The following is an 18835-nucleotide window of genomic DNA, read 5'->3' on the forward strand; positions in this document are numbered from 1 at the left end:
CGTGCTAACTATTGTGCCACTGTGCCATCCTGACATTTTAACTTGCACTGACATTTTAATTTCTGTACATGAGCAAAACCATGGAAGATGAACTCCTAAATAGCCTGCCTAGATAACTTTCAGTGTGACCGCCGGATAACTAAACAGGCTGAAAGTAAATCATATTTATGGACGTAATTTTTTTTTAAATGGGTTGCAAATCCAACATATGAGTGATATCAGATCATCAGTAACTAAGTGGAAAACAGTTGGCTCTGTTCCTATTTCCATTCATGTTTTATAATGCTCAAAGCCATTTTGTATTCTTATCTATAATAAATAAATTGTCCTTGCATTTTAAGCGTCACATTGAAATGTCCTAAGCCCTTCACACAATGGGCTAATTTTCCAAATGAAATGCATGTTATTACTCTGCCCTTGCCAAACACAACTGACCTCCCATGACTCATACAATTCTGTACTTCACTATAAGCTTTCCGTACATCAGTTTTCCCTACTTCTATAATATGCTCCAGTGCCTCTTTTATGTTGATGATTTTATGGACTGCTAGTTAGTCTGCAGACAAACACAAGCACTTCCACTGTATCCTCCTGTGGAGAGCACAGTGACACAGTGGTTAGCACTGCTGCCTCCCAGCACCAGGGGCTTGGGTTCAAGTTCCTGTCTAGAGTCACTGTCTGTGCGGAGTCTGCATGTTCTCCCCATGTCTGCGTGGGTTTCCTCCGGGTGCTCTGGTTTCCTCCCACAGTCCGGAAGACGTGCTGGTTAGGTGTATTGGCCGTGCTAATTCTCCCTCAGTGTACCCGAACTGGCGCCGGAGTGTGGCGACTAGGGGATTCTCATAGTAACTTCATTGCAGTGTTAATATAAGACTGCTTGTGACACGAGTAAAATAAACACTAATAAAAAAAAATTCAGTGCTTTTGCATTTTTGAGGGGAGTCATGAATCAGGTGTTAGGTCCCTCATTAACATGTGCAGGAGTTCCAATGTCTGTTTAAATTAACTGTCAGTGTGTCTAAATATTGGAGACTCAACTGTCACAGACATAATTACAATGCTGTTTAAATGCAACATTGGCCTCTTGAAATCAGTGCTTTTCCACCCCACACCCAATACCTACCTTAAGACTTATTCTCATGATTGCTCCCCTCTGCAGCTAGTTAACTTGATGCTGGGCTATGAACAGCAGCTCTAATCCATTTGAATCAGCTCCTGAACAACATAACAGATCATATATCAGTGACTAAAGCTAAGCCCTTCTTATGTTAGCAGGGTACTTGCATTTGGGAAGATATTCAATTCTTGTGGTTTCAATAACTTAATACAGTGACCAATTGTTTAATTCGTTTTTGGATGATGCAAAGCACCTATGTGGAAGCGCACCTTGACCTGGTGGAGAGTCTTATATGCTCTGTTGTTCCCCTATGCGACACAGTCGCATAGTTCCTTGCTCGTGGTACAGCCACCCAATGTGGCAAGGTCTGGGGGAGATGTTAGACAAAGCGTAGTCCAAAGTAGCCTCAAAGAAAGAACTAGCAAATTTCTGTGTGTCTCACTGGCTGTGAAGGCAGAAGAAGGCTGCTGGGGTAGGTGCTCTCGTCTTTGGTATATCACCATGTTCAAACAACCAACCTGTTAAGACCATGTGGACACTAATGGTGTCCCAAGGTCCTCACGTTAAACATATTCATGCACAGGCTTCTACCAGAGTTCACTTGCCAAGTCCTATGGTGATGGAGAGTTTGTGACAGGGGCAGGGCTGCGGACTGGGAGTCCTGAGTCCAGAATCTGCATGTGGGTGTCAGATGCATGAAGGCTGTTGGAAACAAGCATTGGGACAGTGAAGATTTTGGGTAGCAGCATCTGTAATTGAGCTGTCCTCTTCAGGATATCAAAAAAGAAAATCTCAGCAAGTCTGGCAGCATCTGTAAGGAGAGAAAAGAGTTGACGTTTCAAGTTCAGCTGACCCTTTGTCAAAGCTAAAAGGCATAGTAAGTGGGAAATATTTATAGTGCAGGGTGAGGGAATGAAATATGAGTCATAGCCACACGGCACAGTAACACAGTGGTTAGCACTGCTGCTTCACAGCTCCAGGGTCCTGGGTTTGATTCCTGGCTCGGGTCACTGTGTGGAGTTTGCACATTCTCCTCGTGTCTGCGTGGGTTTCCTCCAGGTGCTCCGGTTTCCTCCCACAGTCCAAAGATGTGCGGGTTAGGTTGATTGGCTATGCAAAGAAATTGCCCCTTAGAGTCCAGGGATGCGTAGGTTAGAGGGATTAGTGGGTATAATATGTAAGGATATGGGGGTAGGGCCTGGGTGGGATTGTGTTCGGTGCAGACCTGATGGGCCGAAGGGCCTCTTTCTGCACTGTAGGGTTCTATGATTCTAAACAAGGAGAAAGATTGCTAATGGCAATTCATAGAGAGAATAGAAGGTGTGAATGGTCAAACGAAGCTGAAATCAGAGGGCAAGCTGTGACAATTTGAGATGTGGTAGGAGGGGGATGGGCGGGAGAGAGGTAAAATTGAGAAAAAGGGGGAAGGGGAAGCAAAGAGGGGGAGAAAAGGTAAGGCAATGTGGGATAAAATAGGGGGGAAAGAGTTGGGGGGGGAAGAAAAATAAAGAAACACAATAAGGAAATAAAAGATAGAGAACCGTTAAAAATTAAATGAAATGAAAACAAAGGGGGCTGAGGTGGGGTAGAGCTAATCATCTGAAGTTGTTGAATTTGATGTTGAGACTGGAAAGTTGTAAAGTGCCTAGTCAGAAGATATGATGCTAATCCTCCAGTTTGCGTTGAACTTCACTTGAACATCGCAGCAGGCGAAGGACGGACATGTGGGCATGGGAACAGGATCAAGTGTTAAAATGGCAAGTGCTGGGAAGGTCGGGGTCCTGATCGTGCACAAACCGAAGATATTCAGCAAAGCGATCGCCCAGCCTACGCTTGGTCCAGAAGATAAAGGGCAAGTTGTGGGGAGAGAAAGCCCAAGAGACCCAACAATACACTGACCATCATGAATTGCAAATCTTTTCTGATGCCATCAGGGCCATCCATAGACCAAGATCAAATGGACAAAATCCTCTTCCCTCACAGGATGGTGTTTTTTTTCTTGAGGATGATAATGCCACCCCATCAAAGCTGGAAAGAACATTTCAGCCACGAATCCACAATGACAGCTGTTACACTCCAGGCTATCCTTCAGTACACTGAAATGAAAAAAAACAACAAAGCCTGCAGCCCCGATAACATAAGAACGTAAGAACTAAAAGCTGGAATAAGCCATCTGGCCCCTTCAGCCTGCTCCACCATTCAATAAGATCGTGGTTGATCTTTTCGTGGACTCAGCTCTATTTACCCACCCACTCACCATAACCCTTGATTCCTTTACTGTTCAAAAATTTATGTTTTCTTGCCTTAAAACATTCAATGAGGTAGCCTCGACTGCTTCACTGGGCAGGGAATCCCATAGATTCACATAACTTTGGATGAGGAAGTTCCTCATCAACTCAGGCCTAAATCTGCTCCCCCTTACTCTAAGGCCATGCCCCCTAGATCTGGTTTCACCCGCCAATGGAAATAACCTCCCTGCTTTTATCATACCTATTCCCTTCATAATTTTGTGTGTTTCTATAAAATCTCCCCTCACTCTTCTGAATTCCAACAAGTATAGTCCTAACCTACTCAGTCTCTCCTCATAAGCCAATCCTCTCAACTCCGGAATCAACCTAGTAAATCTCCTCTGCACCCCCTCCAATGTCAGTATATCCTTTTTCAAGTAAGGAGCCCAAAACTGTACACAGTACTCAGGGACCTTATACAGTTGCAACACAACCTTGCTTTTTTTAAATTCCATTCCTCCAGCAATGAAGGACAAAGTTCCATTTGCCTTCTTAATTACCTGCTGCACCTACAAAACCAAATTTTTGTGATTCATGCACAAGGGCATCCAGGTCCCTCTGCACAGCAGCATGTTGCAACTTTTTACCATTTAAATAATAGTTCATTTTGCTGTCATTCCTACAAAATGGATGATCTCACATTTACCAACATTGTACTTCATCTGCAGACACTTGCCTGCTCACTTAGACTATCTATATCACTTTGCAGATTTTCAGTGTCCTCTGCATACATTGCTCTACCACTCACCTGAGTGTCATCTGCAAATTTTGACAACTCCAAATCATCTATTTAAATTGTAAAGAATTGCAGACCCAACATTGATCCTTGAGGCACACCACTAGTCACTGATCGCCAACCAGAAAAACACCCATTTACCTCCACTCTTTGTTTTCTGTTAGTTAACCAATCCTCTATTTACGCTAATACATTACCCAGTAACACTGTGCACCTTTATCTTATGCAGCAGCCTTTGGTATAGCACCTTGTCAAATGCTTTCTGGAAATCCAGATACACCACTTCCATAGGTTCCCCATTATCAATTGCACATGTAATGTCCTCAAAGAATTCCACCAAATTAGTCAAACATGACTTGCTTTCATGAACCCATGCTGAGTCTTCCCAATGGTACAATTTACGTCCAGATGTCTCACTATTTCTTCCTTGATGATAGATTCAAGCATTTTCTCTACTACAGAAGTTAAGCTAACCAACCTATAGATAGCCGTCTTTTATCTACCTCCTTTTTTAAACAGTGGCATCACAATTGCTGTTTTCCAATCTATGGGAACCACTCCTGAGTCCAATGAATTTTGGTAAATTCAAATGCATTTGCTATTTCCTCCTGATGGATGCATTCCATCAGGGCCAGGAAACTTGTATACCTTTAGCCTCATTAGCTTGTCCGACACTACGTTTTTCATGATAGTGAAAGTTTCTAAGTTCTCACCTGCCATAGCCTTCTTGTCATCAGCTTTTGGTTTCTATTTGTCTCTTCCACTGTGAAGACCAATACAAAATACTTGTTCAATGGTGATGATGTTCTTGGATAGGTCTTCAAAGTTGTTGGGGTTTTGCTTACACCAAGACTCCATGCTCACATTCCACTGATTTTGGAGGAAAAGGAAGTCGTATGTTCCCCCCTCCTCCACCAACACCCCACCCCTGACTTGTGACTACTTTCAAGGGGAAGGTCGATCATAGTACACAAACTATCAAGGTATTGCTGAGTTTCTGTGCTGAGGAAATCCTTGCAGAGCGGTAGTGTTGCTTTAGACCTTCCAGAGGAATCTTTCACAAGACCTTTGTTTCCAGACAGATCCAAGAAAAATGTTGAGAACAAAATCAGGAACTCTTCATTGCAATCATCAACCTGACCAAAGCTTTTGACTCAGTAAATCATAAGAACATAAGAAATAGGAGCAGGAGTAGGTCATCCAGCCCTTCGAGCCTGCCCCACCATTCAATAAGATCATGGCTGATCTGAAGTGGATCAGTTCCACTTTCCCGCTTTCTCCCCATAACCCTTAATTCCCCTAACTATCAGAAACCTATCTACCCGTGACTTAAATATATTCAGCAACGTAGCCTCCACCTCTTCAACGGGCAGAGAATTCCAGAGATTCACCACCCTTTGAGTGAAGAAGTTCCTCCTCAACTCTAATCTAAACTGCACCCCCTTTATCTTGAGGCTGTGTCCTCTAGTCCTGCTATCCTTTCTAAGCAGGAAGAATCTCTCTACCTCCGCCCTGTTCATCCCCTTCATTATCTTATACATCTCTATAAGATCCCCCCTCATCCTTCTAAACTCCAACGAGTACAGACCCAGTCTATTTAGTCTCTCTTCATAGGCTAACCCCCTCATCTCCCATATCAGCCTAGTGAACCTTCCCTGCACTCTCTCCAAGGCCAATGTATCCTCTGCAAGTGCAGCGCCCAAAACTGCACACAGTACTCCAGCTGAGGCCTCACCAGTACCCTGTACAGTTGCAGCAAGACCTCCCTACTTTTATATTCTATCCCCCTTGCTATAAAGGCCAACATTCCATTCACCTTCTTGATCACGTGCTGCACCTACAGACTGGGTTTTTGCGACTCATGCACAAGGACCCCCAGGTCCCTCTGCACCGTAGCATGCTGCAGCTTTTCGCCTTTTAAATAATAATCCCTCCTACTAGTACTTCTGCCAAAGTGGATAACCTCACACTTACTAACATTATACTCCATCTGCCAGGTCCTCGCCCACTCACTCAGCCTATCCAGATCTCTCTGCAGACCTTCCACACCCTCTACGCAATTTGCTTTTCCACTCATCTTTGTGTCATCAGCAAATTTCGTCACCCTACACTCAGCCCCCTCCTCCAGATCATCTATATAAATGGTAAAAAGTTGAGGCCCCAGCACCGATCCCTGTGGCACTCCACTAGTCACCAACCGCCAACCAGAATAGCACCCATTGATACCAACTCTCTGCTTCCTATTAGACAGCCAATCCTCTGTCCATGCTAACACCTTACCCCCAACTCTGTGCACTCTAACCTTCTGTAGCAACCTTTTGTGAGGCACCTTATCAAATGCCTTTTGGAAATCCAAAAACACCACATCCACCGGTTCCCCTCTGTCTACCGCACTAGTCACATCCTCATAGAAATCCAATAAATTCGTCAAATACGACTTCCCCTTAATGAATCCGTGCTGCATCTGCTCGATCAAACTATTCTTTTCTAGATGCCTCGCTATTTCTTCTTTGATGACGGATTCTAGCATTTTTCCAAGTACAGATGTTAAACTAACCGGCCTATAATTCCCTGCCTTTTGTCTGCTACCTTTTTTAAACAGCGGCGTAACATTAGCCGTTTTCCAATCTTCCGGCACTTCCCCGGAGTCCAGCGAAGTTTGATAAATAATTACTAAGGCATCCGCTATCACCTCTGCCATTTCTTTCAAATCATGAGGCTCTATGGATTGTGCTCAGGTATTTGGATGTCCAAGAAACTTCATTACAATCCTGCAACTGCTTCATGTTAAGGCTGCATGGTGGTGAGCACTGTTCCATCTCCTTAGATGTTGTCAAAACAAAACTCACATATCAATGTCCACTCAGACAGCCGAATATTACATATTTGATGAAGGAGAAACTCTGGAATATGTTCAGCAATTCCGATACCTTGACAGCCACAATTCTCCGGATGGCACCATTGACGAGGAGATCCAGCACTGGGTCAGCTTTCTGCAAATTATGGCAGCAAGTGTTTGACAACAAAGACCTCCACAAGTCAACCAAAGTCCTAGTGCACAGAACAGCTGTTGATACTACACTCCTATACTGTGGCACAGTGGTTAGCATGGCTGGTTCACAGTGCCAGGGACCCGGGTTCAATTCCGGCCTTGTGTGACTGTCTTTGTGAAATTTGCATGTTCTCCCTGTGTCTGTGTGGGTTTCCTCCAGGTGCTCTGGTTTCCTCCCAGAGATATGCAGTTTAGGTGGACTGGCCATGATAATTGCCCCTTTGTATCTTAATATATGTAGGTTAGGGAGCAACATAAAAAAAAGACAACATTTGCTAAGATTAGTGGGGTAGTTTTCACAGTTACTGAATTGCAATATTAATGTAAGCCTACTTGAGACACTAATAAACTTTAAACTTAAATATGTGGAGTAACGGGGACTGGGCCTGGGTAAGGTGGAGAGTCAGTGCAGATTCAATGGATCAAATGGCCTCTTTCTGCACTGTAGGGATTCTATGCAGTGAGACCTGTTCTTTGTCAACAACAGATAAAAGCGCTAGAGAAATTCCATCAGCAATTCCTCTGCCACATCCTCCAGATTCAGTGAGAGGAGCATTGAATAGGCACATCGTTCTTGAAGTCACTTCTAAGTATTAAGCAAAACTCCTGTAAAATCAACTAAGGCGGACTGGTCACTGTATCCGAATGGCCGAAAAGCAGCTCTAGTTTTGTCAACTCTCGAATATGCAATGTTCCAGGGAGGTCATAGAAAACACTATGCTCTCTGAAGCTCTTAATGCAGGTATCTGGGCTTTCTGAAGCTCTTCTTGAAGAATGACAGCATTGACATTAATGACTTTGGGGAACTTCTATCATTAATTCAAAATGCTCCATCGAGATTGATTCCAAACACCTTACTGATGAGGCAGAGCAGCAGCAGAGGAAAAAAGAGAAGGAAGCTATCCTGCTCTCTGCATCTACCTCATGGGACATGCTGCCCATGTATCCAAAGATCTGAGGGTTGAGAATTGGACTTTTCATTCACATAAAGACTGTTGTGATCCTACACCAGACCCCCAGATTTTTCATATAATCAGGTTAAGGGTTAATAATGTTTTGTTTAAAGTAAAAAAATGATTGCGATTCAAGACACTTGTCATGATATGAGAGAGAAGGTGGTATTGAACTCCAATATTAGAGATAATACAGTACACAATGTATTCCATTAAGACCTGGGAGTCTATGTAAATATAGGATGTACATATTCTGTTCTTTATAAAGTTTGTTTACAATGATTATATTGGTCATCGTGCTACATAAAAAAAAGACGACACTTACTAAGTGAATAAGGCCAACAGATTCCTCAGGATCTCAACAGAAACACACCAGTTTTCTATCCGAAAAGAAAACTTTGCAATTTTTGGGTAAGATTTAGCCCCTTGTCTCTAACTCTCCAGCTAAGTAAGTCCACCTACTGCTTTATGATCTTAAACCAAAAGGAAAAACGCTGGAAAATCTCAGCAGGCCTGGCAGCATCTGTGAGGAGAGAAAAGAGCTGCCATTTTGAGTCCAGATGACCCTTTGTCAAAGCTGATTCCAAATTCCAGCATCCACAGTAATTAGATTCCAGCATCCGTGGTAATTTGCCTTATGATCTTAGCTTTCCAGCCGTTAACCTTGTAAATTAACAAGGCCCAACTTTTTCAGTATATGAGTCTTCAAGCTGCTTTAGCTGCATTGTCACACATTCTACAATTAACTTTAATCTTCTCAGAACTAAATATTATTTCTCAAATATTATAGTGAACCATGGCAGAAAGGAATAACCCTGAGTAGGCATCATTCTCAAATTGAGGGACAGCTGATGAGGAAGAAAGGATGGAGAGGATCTGGCCCTGCTGAATAATGAGGAAGTCACATCTGAATAGAGGGGAATTGCATAGATGTTATTTTACAGTAGTGTTTTCAAGAGAAATGAGGGAGCGTGACAAAATGGGGGTACAATGTGAAGTGGAATACAGAGAAATATTTTAAATGACAAGAGAGGGCACATTTGAGAAATCTTTGAAGCCCAAGGTAAGTAATGCTCCAGACTCTGACAACTTCTATTTAAGGGTGATCGAAGAATTGGCCTAAATAGTTGTGAGACCAGTTGTGGGTATTATTCTGAGTTCCCTGGATGCAGGCCAAGTCCTGGAACATTGAAAGCAACATCTTCAAAATCAGGAGAAGTACGAAGCATCAAATTATAGATCAGTAAGGCTTGCTTGCATTGTTGAGAAAGTGTTTGAAAAATGGTACACTTGAGAGAGCATCTTAAGGGACATGAGCTTATCGGAGATCGTCATCATATTTTTGAATGGGATGTCATGCTTGACTAATTCATTGGATTTTTTTGAGATGACATATATAGCAGAGAGGGTTAGCTGCCTAGATTTCAGGAAACAAAATTGATTCCGTCCCAAATTAAAGGCTATTGCTTTGCTCATTGCACAGACGGGGATGTATTGTAATATATTGGCAATGGTTGAATGATGGAAAAGATTGTAATTCATGGGCAGGTGTCTGGTTGCCAGTGACAAATGTGCTTCGAGATTCATTGTTGAGACTTGCTGTTGTTTATATTTTCTCATGAATGATTCCAAGAAAGGATTTTGTCTGAAGTGTCCACATGTGACCATGATGCCAAATTGGGAGCTGTGGTGAATGATAAATATCTATGAATTCAAAAGAGTTGTGAAAAGCTCAATGGTAGGCAGAGTAATTTGATAGTAAACTCACTAGCTTTCGAGGTTACCCCCTTCGTCAGGTGAATGGAGAGTTCTGGCCTCAGACAGAGCATATAAAGCACAGACAGTTTACAGATTACTGATTAGAATGCGAATCTTTACACCTAACCTGCTATTCAAGTCTTAAAGTGGCCGACAATGTGAGTGGAAGGAAGGAGCACTTCCACTCACATTGTTAGCCACTTTAAGACTTGAACAGCAGGATAGGTGTAAAGATTCACATTCTAATCAGTAATCTGTAAACTGTCTGTGCTTTATATGCTCTGTCTGAGGCCAGAACTCTCCTTTCACCTGACGAAGGGGGTAACCTCGAAAGCTAGTGAGTTTACTATCAAATAAATCGGTTGGACTTAAACTTGGTGTTGTCAGACTTTTTACTGTGTTTACCCCAGTCCAACGCCGGCGTATCCACATCAGGGCAGAGTAATGGCATGTACAGTTTCATATAAGGAAGTATAAAGTTTTGATATTTGACAGATGGATGTTGATGATTTGCTGAAATGGATTTGCATTTGAATGAGAGAGAGATATTTAGGTTTTAGGGACAAATTACTAAACCAACCACACATTGTTGCTGGGCTGTTAAAAATAGAACACAGAATACTGGTATTCACAGCAAAGGTTTGAGCAGATAAATCCAAAGGGGCCAATTTAAACTGTATTTTACCTTGTTCAGCCCACATCCAAAGTGATGCGCACAATTTTAGTCTCCACATTTCAAAGCTCATGCTCTGCTATTGAAGGGAGTGCAGAGAAGGGTGACACAGATGAGCCCAGAATTTAAGGGAATGAGGTATTAAGAGGGATTGACTGCACTGGAACTTTTTTTCATGCAAAGGGAAGACTTAGACAGGGTATGATAGAAGTTTAAAAAATTATGAAAGATTTGGACAAAATGGACCCCAATAAGAACATAAAAACTAGGAGCAGGAGTGGGCCATCTTGCCCCTCGGGCCTGCTCCACCTTTCAATGAGATCATGGCTGATCTTTTTGTGGACTCGCTCCCACTTACCTGCCCGCTCACCATAACCCTTAATTCCTTTACTGTTCAAAAATGTATCTATCCTTGCTTGAAAAACATTCAATGAGGTAGCCTCAACTGCTTCACAGGGCCGGGAATTCCACAGATTCACAACCCTTTGTGTGAAGAAGTTCCTCCTCAACTCAGTCCTAAATCTGCTTCCCCTTATTTTGAGGCCATGCCCCCTAGTTCTTGTTTCACCCGCCAATGGAAACAACTTCCCTGCTTCTATCTTAGTTATTCCCTTCATAATTTTATATGTTTCTGTATGATTTCCCATCATTCTTCTGAATTCCAATGAGTATAGCCCCAGTCTACTCAGTGTCTCCTCATAAGCCAACTCTCTCAACTCCGGAATCAACCTAGTGAATCTCCTCTGCACCCCCTCCAGTGCCTATATATCTTTTCTCAAATAAGGAGACCAAAACTGTACACAGTATTCCAGGTGTGGCCTCACCAGCACCTTATACAGCTGCAACATAATGTCGCTGTTTTTAAACTCCATCCCTTTAGCAATGAAGGACAAAATTCCATTGTCCTTCTTAAATACCTGCTGCATCTGCAAACCAACTCCTTGTGATTCTTGCACAAAGGCACCCAGGTCCCTCTGCACAGCAGCATGCTGCAATCAGCTTTTCTGGGTCATATTTATAAAGTAATGACAACAAAAGAAAAGAGGGTGCATATGTACAGAGGTCCTATTTTTATTATAGAATGTATTATGGGCTCAAATTGTGGACATTGGACAGGGATAGATGGAAAGAGAAAGAGATACATAGACAGACAGAAAGATAGATATTAAAAACGTTAAACTGCAAAGTGACAGGATTTCCTGGGATCAAGAAAATACATCACTACCTTGTCCATTTCATATGTAAAGAAAGACTTCCAGTTTCTTCTTAGTTTTGACCATATATCTTTCACTGATTTTTTTTTCAGCTGGGGAAAGCAGATGATTTGCTCTTAATGTTTAAAGCATTTTTTTCTGGGAAGGTATTTGAGTGTCGAACTATGTCTAAGACTATTCAATCAGCATCTGGGCCATCATTCTATCTTTTGAGACACAACAAGTTATGGCACTAAAAGGAATAGAACATTTAATCAAATGCACGGCACTTGCATTACATCATGCTGTTGTACCAAGGCATCAAGGCCGCCACTGGAAATTTACAAATCAGTATTAATTTTAGGAAGCAAAGCCAATGTAAAATGCTAAAATAGCAAGAAATAATTTTCATCTGCTCATTAATCACCAGCTTATTGGTAAGACAACTGAGCTCCATTTTTTTTGGAGTGTCGGGTGGTTCATTTATGTGTATGGTCCCTTTAATATTTTTGTAAGGCTACATGGTAACCTAATGGGGATGACTTGTACAGGGCTGGCACAAGGAATTATGGACTGTGGCACAACCATGTGACTGTGCAGTTTACAGGGAACATTGCAGTAGACTAATACATCTTTGAATATAAAACACAAGAAATAGGAGCAGGAATGGACCATACATCCCTTGAGCCTGCTCCATCATTCAACGTGATCATGGATGATGTTCTGTCTCAATTCCACTTTCTTGTTCTTTCTCTGGAGCCCTTGATTCTTTAACACATCAACAATCTATCTCTACTAACCTTAAACATACTCAGTAATGGAGCAAACATACCCCTCTGAGGTAGAGAATTCCAAGTTTTATAACCCTCTGAGTGATGACATTTCTCCTCATCTCAGTCCTAAAATATTGACCCCTTCTCCTGAGGCTGTGCATGCCCCAGTTTACTTGGGCTCTAAGAATATGAAGACCTTCCCATCACAGGTGTTAATTGTCGATCAGTTGTGTTTAATTATATGTAGGTGGAGGGTGTGATGTGATGTTTCACGAGCACATAAGAAGAGGCACTGACAAGGACTAGATGTGGTTGAGTTAGAAGGTATATGCTTGGACAGCATGGTGGCACAGTGGTTAGTACTGGTGCCTCACAGCGCCAGGGATCCCAGTTCGATTACTGGCTCAGGTCACTGTCTGTGCGGAGTCTGCACGTTCTCCCTGTGTCTTTGTGGGTTTCCTCTGGGTGTTCTGGTTTCCTCCTACAGTCAAAAGATGTGCTGGTTAGCTGCATTGGCCATACTAAATTCTCCCTCAGTGTACCCAAACAGGCATTGGAGTGTGGCAACTAGGGGCTTTTCACAGTAGCTTATTGCAGTGTTAATGTAAGCCTACTTGTGATACTAATAAATAAACATTAAAACTTAATATTTCACTCTGCAAATAAATGTAGGACAGAGTAAAGATTAACTTCAGTGTCATCCTCCATCAATCTGCTTCCTGGAATAGAAAACTAGAACAAATCTAATGAACTTTTATGGTTAGAGATCCAAAGCAAGTTTATCATTTCTCAAATATGAAGAAAAAAAAACTACACAATATCCCTGTAGTCCCAAAAATGCCCTTTCCAAGACTCGGTAATTCTATAGCAAGATTCCTTACTTCTGTACTCCAATCCCCTTGCAACAAAGGGTAACATATCATTTATCTTAATTGCTTGATGTATCTGCACGGTAACTTATTGTGTTCCTTGTATGAGTAAACTCAAGTCTCTGAATGTCAATATGTACAAGTTTCACACCTTTTGAAAAATATTCTGGTTTTCTATTCTTCCATCAAAAATGAATAACCTCATACCTCTCCATGTTCTACATTATATTCTATCTGTCACCTTGTTGCCCATTCTGCTCCCTTTCTATATCTCTTTGCAGTCTCTTTGTGACCTCAATACAGCCTACATTTCCAGTTGGCTTTGTATTTTCAGCAAGCTTGAATACAATATTCTCTGTCCCTTTATCAATATAGATTATAAATAGCTGAGGTCCTAGCACTGATCCTTGCAGCACTCCACTAGTTGCAGCCTGTGAACATGAAGATAGCTTATTTATCCTTACTCTCTGTTTTGTGCCTGTTCACCAATCCTTCATCTGTGCTAATATGTTGCTCATGAGCCCTTATCTTGAGTATTAACGTTTTTCACGTCACCTTATCTTTTGGCAATCAAAGTAATCCACACTGACTGCTTCCTCTTTATGTACCCTACTAGTACAACCTCAAAAAACTCTAAGAAATTTGTCAAACGCTACTTCCCTTTCATAAAATCTGTCACGAATAGTGGTGATATATTTACGAACTTCAAATCTGCCGGGACTATTCTTTATCTGGGGAATTTTGGAAAATCATATCCCTCTAAAAATGAACGTGTGATATTTGCAGACAAGTAAAGACCAGCTCGTTTATCTAGTCTATCCTGTAGTGACATATTATAACTGATTATCATGATTTCACATCCCCCCACCTCCCCCCACTATCGCTCCCGACCGCTGTCCCCCACTCTCCCAAACTCACCAGATGGCTGGGTATGAGGAGGGGTTGGTGGGTTTGCATCAAGGCAATACGTGTGTGAAATATTTGATTTGATTTAGATTGTCATATGTATTGGGATTCAGTAAAAAGTAATGTTTTTTGTGCAGTATACAGACAAAACATACTATTCACAGAGTACATGGGGGGGAAGGAAAGAAGATGGTGCAGAATGTAGTATTACAGTCATTGCTAGGGTGTAGAGATAGATCAACTATCCCTAGAGGTAGATAAGGTAGGTCCATTTAAAAGTCTGATGACAGCAGGGAAGAAGCTATTGTGAAGTTGGTTGGTATGTGGTCTCAGACTTTTGTATCTTTTTTCCAATGGAAGAAGATGGAAGAGAGTATCTCCGGGGCACATAGTTATGCTGGCTGCTTTTCTGAAGCAGCAGGATGTGTAGGCAGGGTCAATGGGTGGGAGGCTGGTTTGTGTGATGGACCGGGTTACGTTCACGATCCTTTGTATTAAACAAAAAGGGGGGAGGTTAAGATAGAGGAGAAAGGCCAAAATCTAAAGTTGTCAAACTCAACACTGAGTCTGAGGGCTGCAATGTGCCCAACTGGAAGATGAGATGCTACTCCTCCAACTTGCTTCACTAGAATATTGCAGCAGGCCAAGGATGGACATATGGGCCATCTGTCTTTTATTGTTAAAGTTGCTATGTTTTGTTGTAGATTCTACATTTCTAACATGTTCTCCCTCCTTCAGTTTTGCTGAAGAGTCTAAGGGCATGAAACATTAACCCTGTTTCGCTCCAAATAAATGCTGGCAGAAAAGATATTGGGGCAACTTGTCACAAATCCCTGATGGCCGACAAGCTAGGGTTCCAACAGAGATAGCTGCAGAGATGGTGGATGCATGGGCTGTGATTTTCCAGAAAGCATTGGATTCAAGAATGCTCACATTAGGTTGGCAGTTGGCTTTTCAAAAAAGGAGAGAGAAACCAGAAACAACAGGCCAGTTAGCCTCACATCAGTTGTTGGAAAAACGCTGGAAACTATTATCAAGGAAATATTAACAATGCACTTAGAAAAGCACAGCATAATTTGAACAAGTCATCCTGGTGTTACTGAAGGTAAATCCTGTTTGACAAATTTGCTGGAGTTTTTTGAAGATGTAACTAGTAAGTTAAAAAAAAGGTTGATATACCTGGATTTCCTAAAGGCATTTGATAAGGTGCCACACAAAAGGTTAATACATGGCATTGGACAAAATGTATGAGCATGACAAAATGATTGCTAAGGAGGGAAAAAAACTAGAGCATGAGGGAAAGATGGCCAGTAATTTAAGACAGATAACAAGAGTTTCTGCAGATAAAAGTTGACTTCAGGAAGCGTAGTGGAGGACATGCCCTGTCTACATCAATGGAGACAAAGTAGAAAGGGTTGAGAGCTTCAAGTTTTTAGGTGCCCAGATCACCAACCACCTGTCTTGGTCCCCCCATGCCAACACTATAGCTAAGAAAGTTCACCAGCGCCTCTACTTTCTCAAAAGACTAAGGAAATTTGGCATGTCAGTTATGACTCTTACCAACTTTTACAGATGCATCTTAGAAAGCATTCTTTCTGGTTGTACCACAGCTTGGTATGGCTCCTGCTCTGCCCAAGACCACAAGAAACTACAAAAGGTCATGAATGTAGCTCAATCCACCATGCAAACCAGCCTCTCATTCATTGACTCTGTCTACACTTTCTGCTGCCTCAGCAAATCAGCCAGCATAATTAAGGGCTCCACTCACCCCGGACGTTCTCTCTTCCACCTCCTTCCTTCGGGAAAAAGATACAAAAGTCTGAGGTCACGTACCAACTGACTCAAGAACAGCTTCTTCCCTGTTGCTGTCAGGCTTTTGAATGGACTTACCTTGCATTAAGTTGATCTTTCTCTACACCCTAGCTATGACTGTAACATTATATTCTGAACTCTCTCGTTTCCTTCTCTATGAACAGTATGTTTTGTCTGTATAGCACGCAAGAAACAATACTTTTCAGCGTATGTTAATAAATCAAATCAAATCAAAGATTATTACATAAGGAAAGAGTTAATAAAGAGAACACTGGTCCTACAGAATGTGCATCTGGGGAAATGTTGGAGAAAATAGGGCAATGGTGGATGAATTAAATAGAAAGTGGATGGGAGGGAAGAACTCAGGAAAATTATAATCATTGGTGAAGTGATATTGAGCAAATTGTTGGGTCTATGGGCTGATGAATCCCTGGGGCTAGGCAGACTTCACCCAAAGGCCTTGAAAGTAGTGTCTAATGAGAAAGATGATGCATTGTTTTTATTTTAATTTCCTAGATTTGGAGAAGGTTCCATTAGTTTGCAAGATAGCAAATATAACTCTGTTATTCAAAAAGGGAGGTAGAGAGAAAACAGGGAACTATAGACCAGTGAGCCTAACACCGGTACTGGGGAAGTTGCTAGAGTTTATTATCAAGGATTTTGTTACACCGCATTTGGAAGGCAGTGGTATAATTAGACCAAGTTGGCATGGATTTGCAGAAGGGAATCTTGATGAATCTATTGGAATTTTTTGAGGATGCAACAAGTAGAGTTGACCAAAGCATATGGCTTATTTAGACTTTCAAAAAGCTTTCAACAAGGTCTCACATAAAAGACTATCATGTAAAGTTAAAGCACGTGGGATTGCAGGTAATGTCTTGAGTTGGATAGAAAGCTTCCTTTACTTAGGAAGTAAAGCATTGGCACAAATGAGTCTTTTTCTGATTGGCAGTAAGTGACTAGTGGGGTTCCACAAGGATCTATGCTAAGACCACAACTGTCTACAGTATATATTAATGATTTGGAAGACGGAACTGAACGTATTATCTCTAAATTTGCAGATGATACCAAGTTGGGTGGGAGGGTGAGCTGTGAGGAGGATGCAGAGATGCTTCAGCAGATTTGAACAGGCTGAGTGTGTGGGAGTCTGCATTGCAGAGGCAGTATGAGGTCGATAAATGTGAGGTTATCCATTTTGGTAGCAAGATAGATTATTACTTGAATGGGTGTAAATTGAGAGAGATGATACCCAACGAGATCTTGGTGTCCTCTTGCATCATTGCTGAAAATAAGTGCATAAGTACAGGAGGCAGTAAAGAAGGCAAATGTGTGTTGGCCTTCATAGCGAGAAGATTTGAATATAAGGATAGGGATATTTTGCTGCAATTGTATAAGGCATTGGTGAGGCCACATCTGGCAATTGTGTGCAGTTTGGTGTCTTCGTTGGAGGAAGGATGTCCTTGTTATAGAGGGAGCACAGTGATGATTTATCAGGCTGATTCCTTTGATTTGATTTATTATTATCACTTGTATTAGTATACAAGACAAGTACTGTTTCTTGTGCACTATACAGACAAAGCATACCAGAAAGGAGAGAGTACAGAATGGAGGGTTACAGTCATAGCTGGGATGTAGAGAAAGATCAACTTAGTGCGAAGTAGGTCCATTCAATAGTCTGACTGCAGCAAGGAAGAAGCAGTCCTTGAGTCGGTTGGTACCTGACCTCATTTCATATCTTTCTCCAGAATGAAGAAGGTGGAAGAGAGTATGTCCGGGGTGCATGGGGGTCCTTGATTATGCTGGCTGATTTGCCGAGGCAGTGAGAAGTACAGACAGTGTCAATGGATGGGAGGCTGGTTTGCGTGATGGACTGGGCTTCATTCACGAACCTTTGTAATTTCTTGCGGTCTTGGGCAGAGCAGGAACCATACCAAGCTGTGATGCAACCAGAAAGAATGCTTTCTATGGTGGGAGTCGTAACTGATATGCCAAATTTCCTTAGTCTTCTGAAATAGTAGAGACATTGGTGGGTTTTCTCAACTATAGTGTTGGCATGGGGGACCAGGAAAAGATGTTGGTGATCTGGACACCTGAAAACTTGTAGCTCTCATCATTTCTACTTTGTCCCCATTGATGTAGAAAGGGGGTGTTCTCCACTATGCTTCCTGAAGTTGATGACTATCTCCTTTGTCTTGTTGACATTGAGGAAGAGATTATTGTTGTTGCATCAGTTCATCAGATTCTCTATCTCATTCCTGTACCCTGTGATGGCAGGTCTATCATATGCGGAGAGACTAAGTCGGCTAGAATTATATTCATTGGAGTTTAGAAGAGTGAGAGGGGCTCTCAAAGAAACTTATAAAATTCTAACAGGATTAGACAGAGCAGATTCAGAAAGCATGTTTCCAATGGTGAGGGGGTCCAGAACTCGGGTCATTATTTGAAGATAAGGGGTAAATCTTTTAGAACTGAGGTGGAGAGAAATGTCTTCACCCAGAGGGTAGTGAATATGTAGCATTCACTACCACAGAAGTTAAGGCCAAAACTTTGTCTGATTTCAAGAAGAAATTAGATATAGCTGTTGGGATTAAATGGATGAAGGGATATGAGGCGAAGGGCGGAATCAGAATATTGAATTCAATGATCAGTCATGATCAAAATGAATGGTGGAGCAGGCTCAAAGGGCTGAATGGCCTACTCCTGCT

The sequence above is a fragment of the Carcharhinus amblyrhynchos genome, chromosome 2, assembly GCF_965287045.1.
Source record: "Carcharhinus amblyrhynchos chromosome 2, sCarAmb.v2.hapA, whole genome shotgun sequence".
NCBI classification, from domain to species: Eukaryota; Metazoa; Chordata; class Chondrichthyes; order Carcharhiniformes; family Carcharhinidae; genus Carcharhinus; species Carcharhinus amblyrhynchos.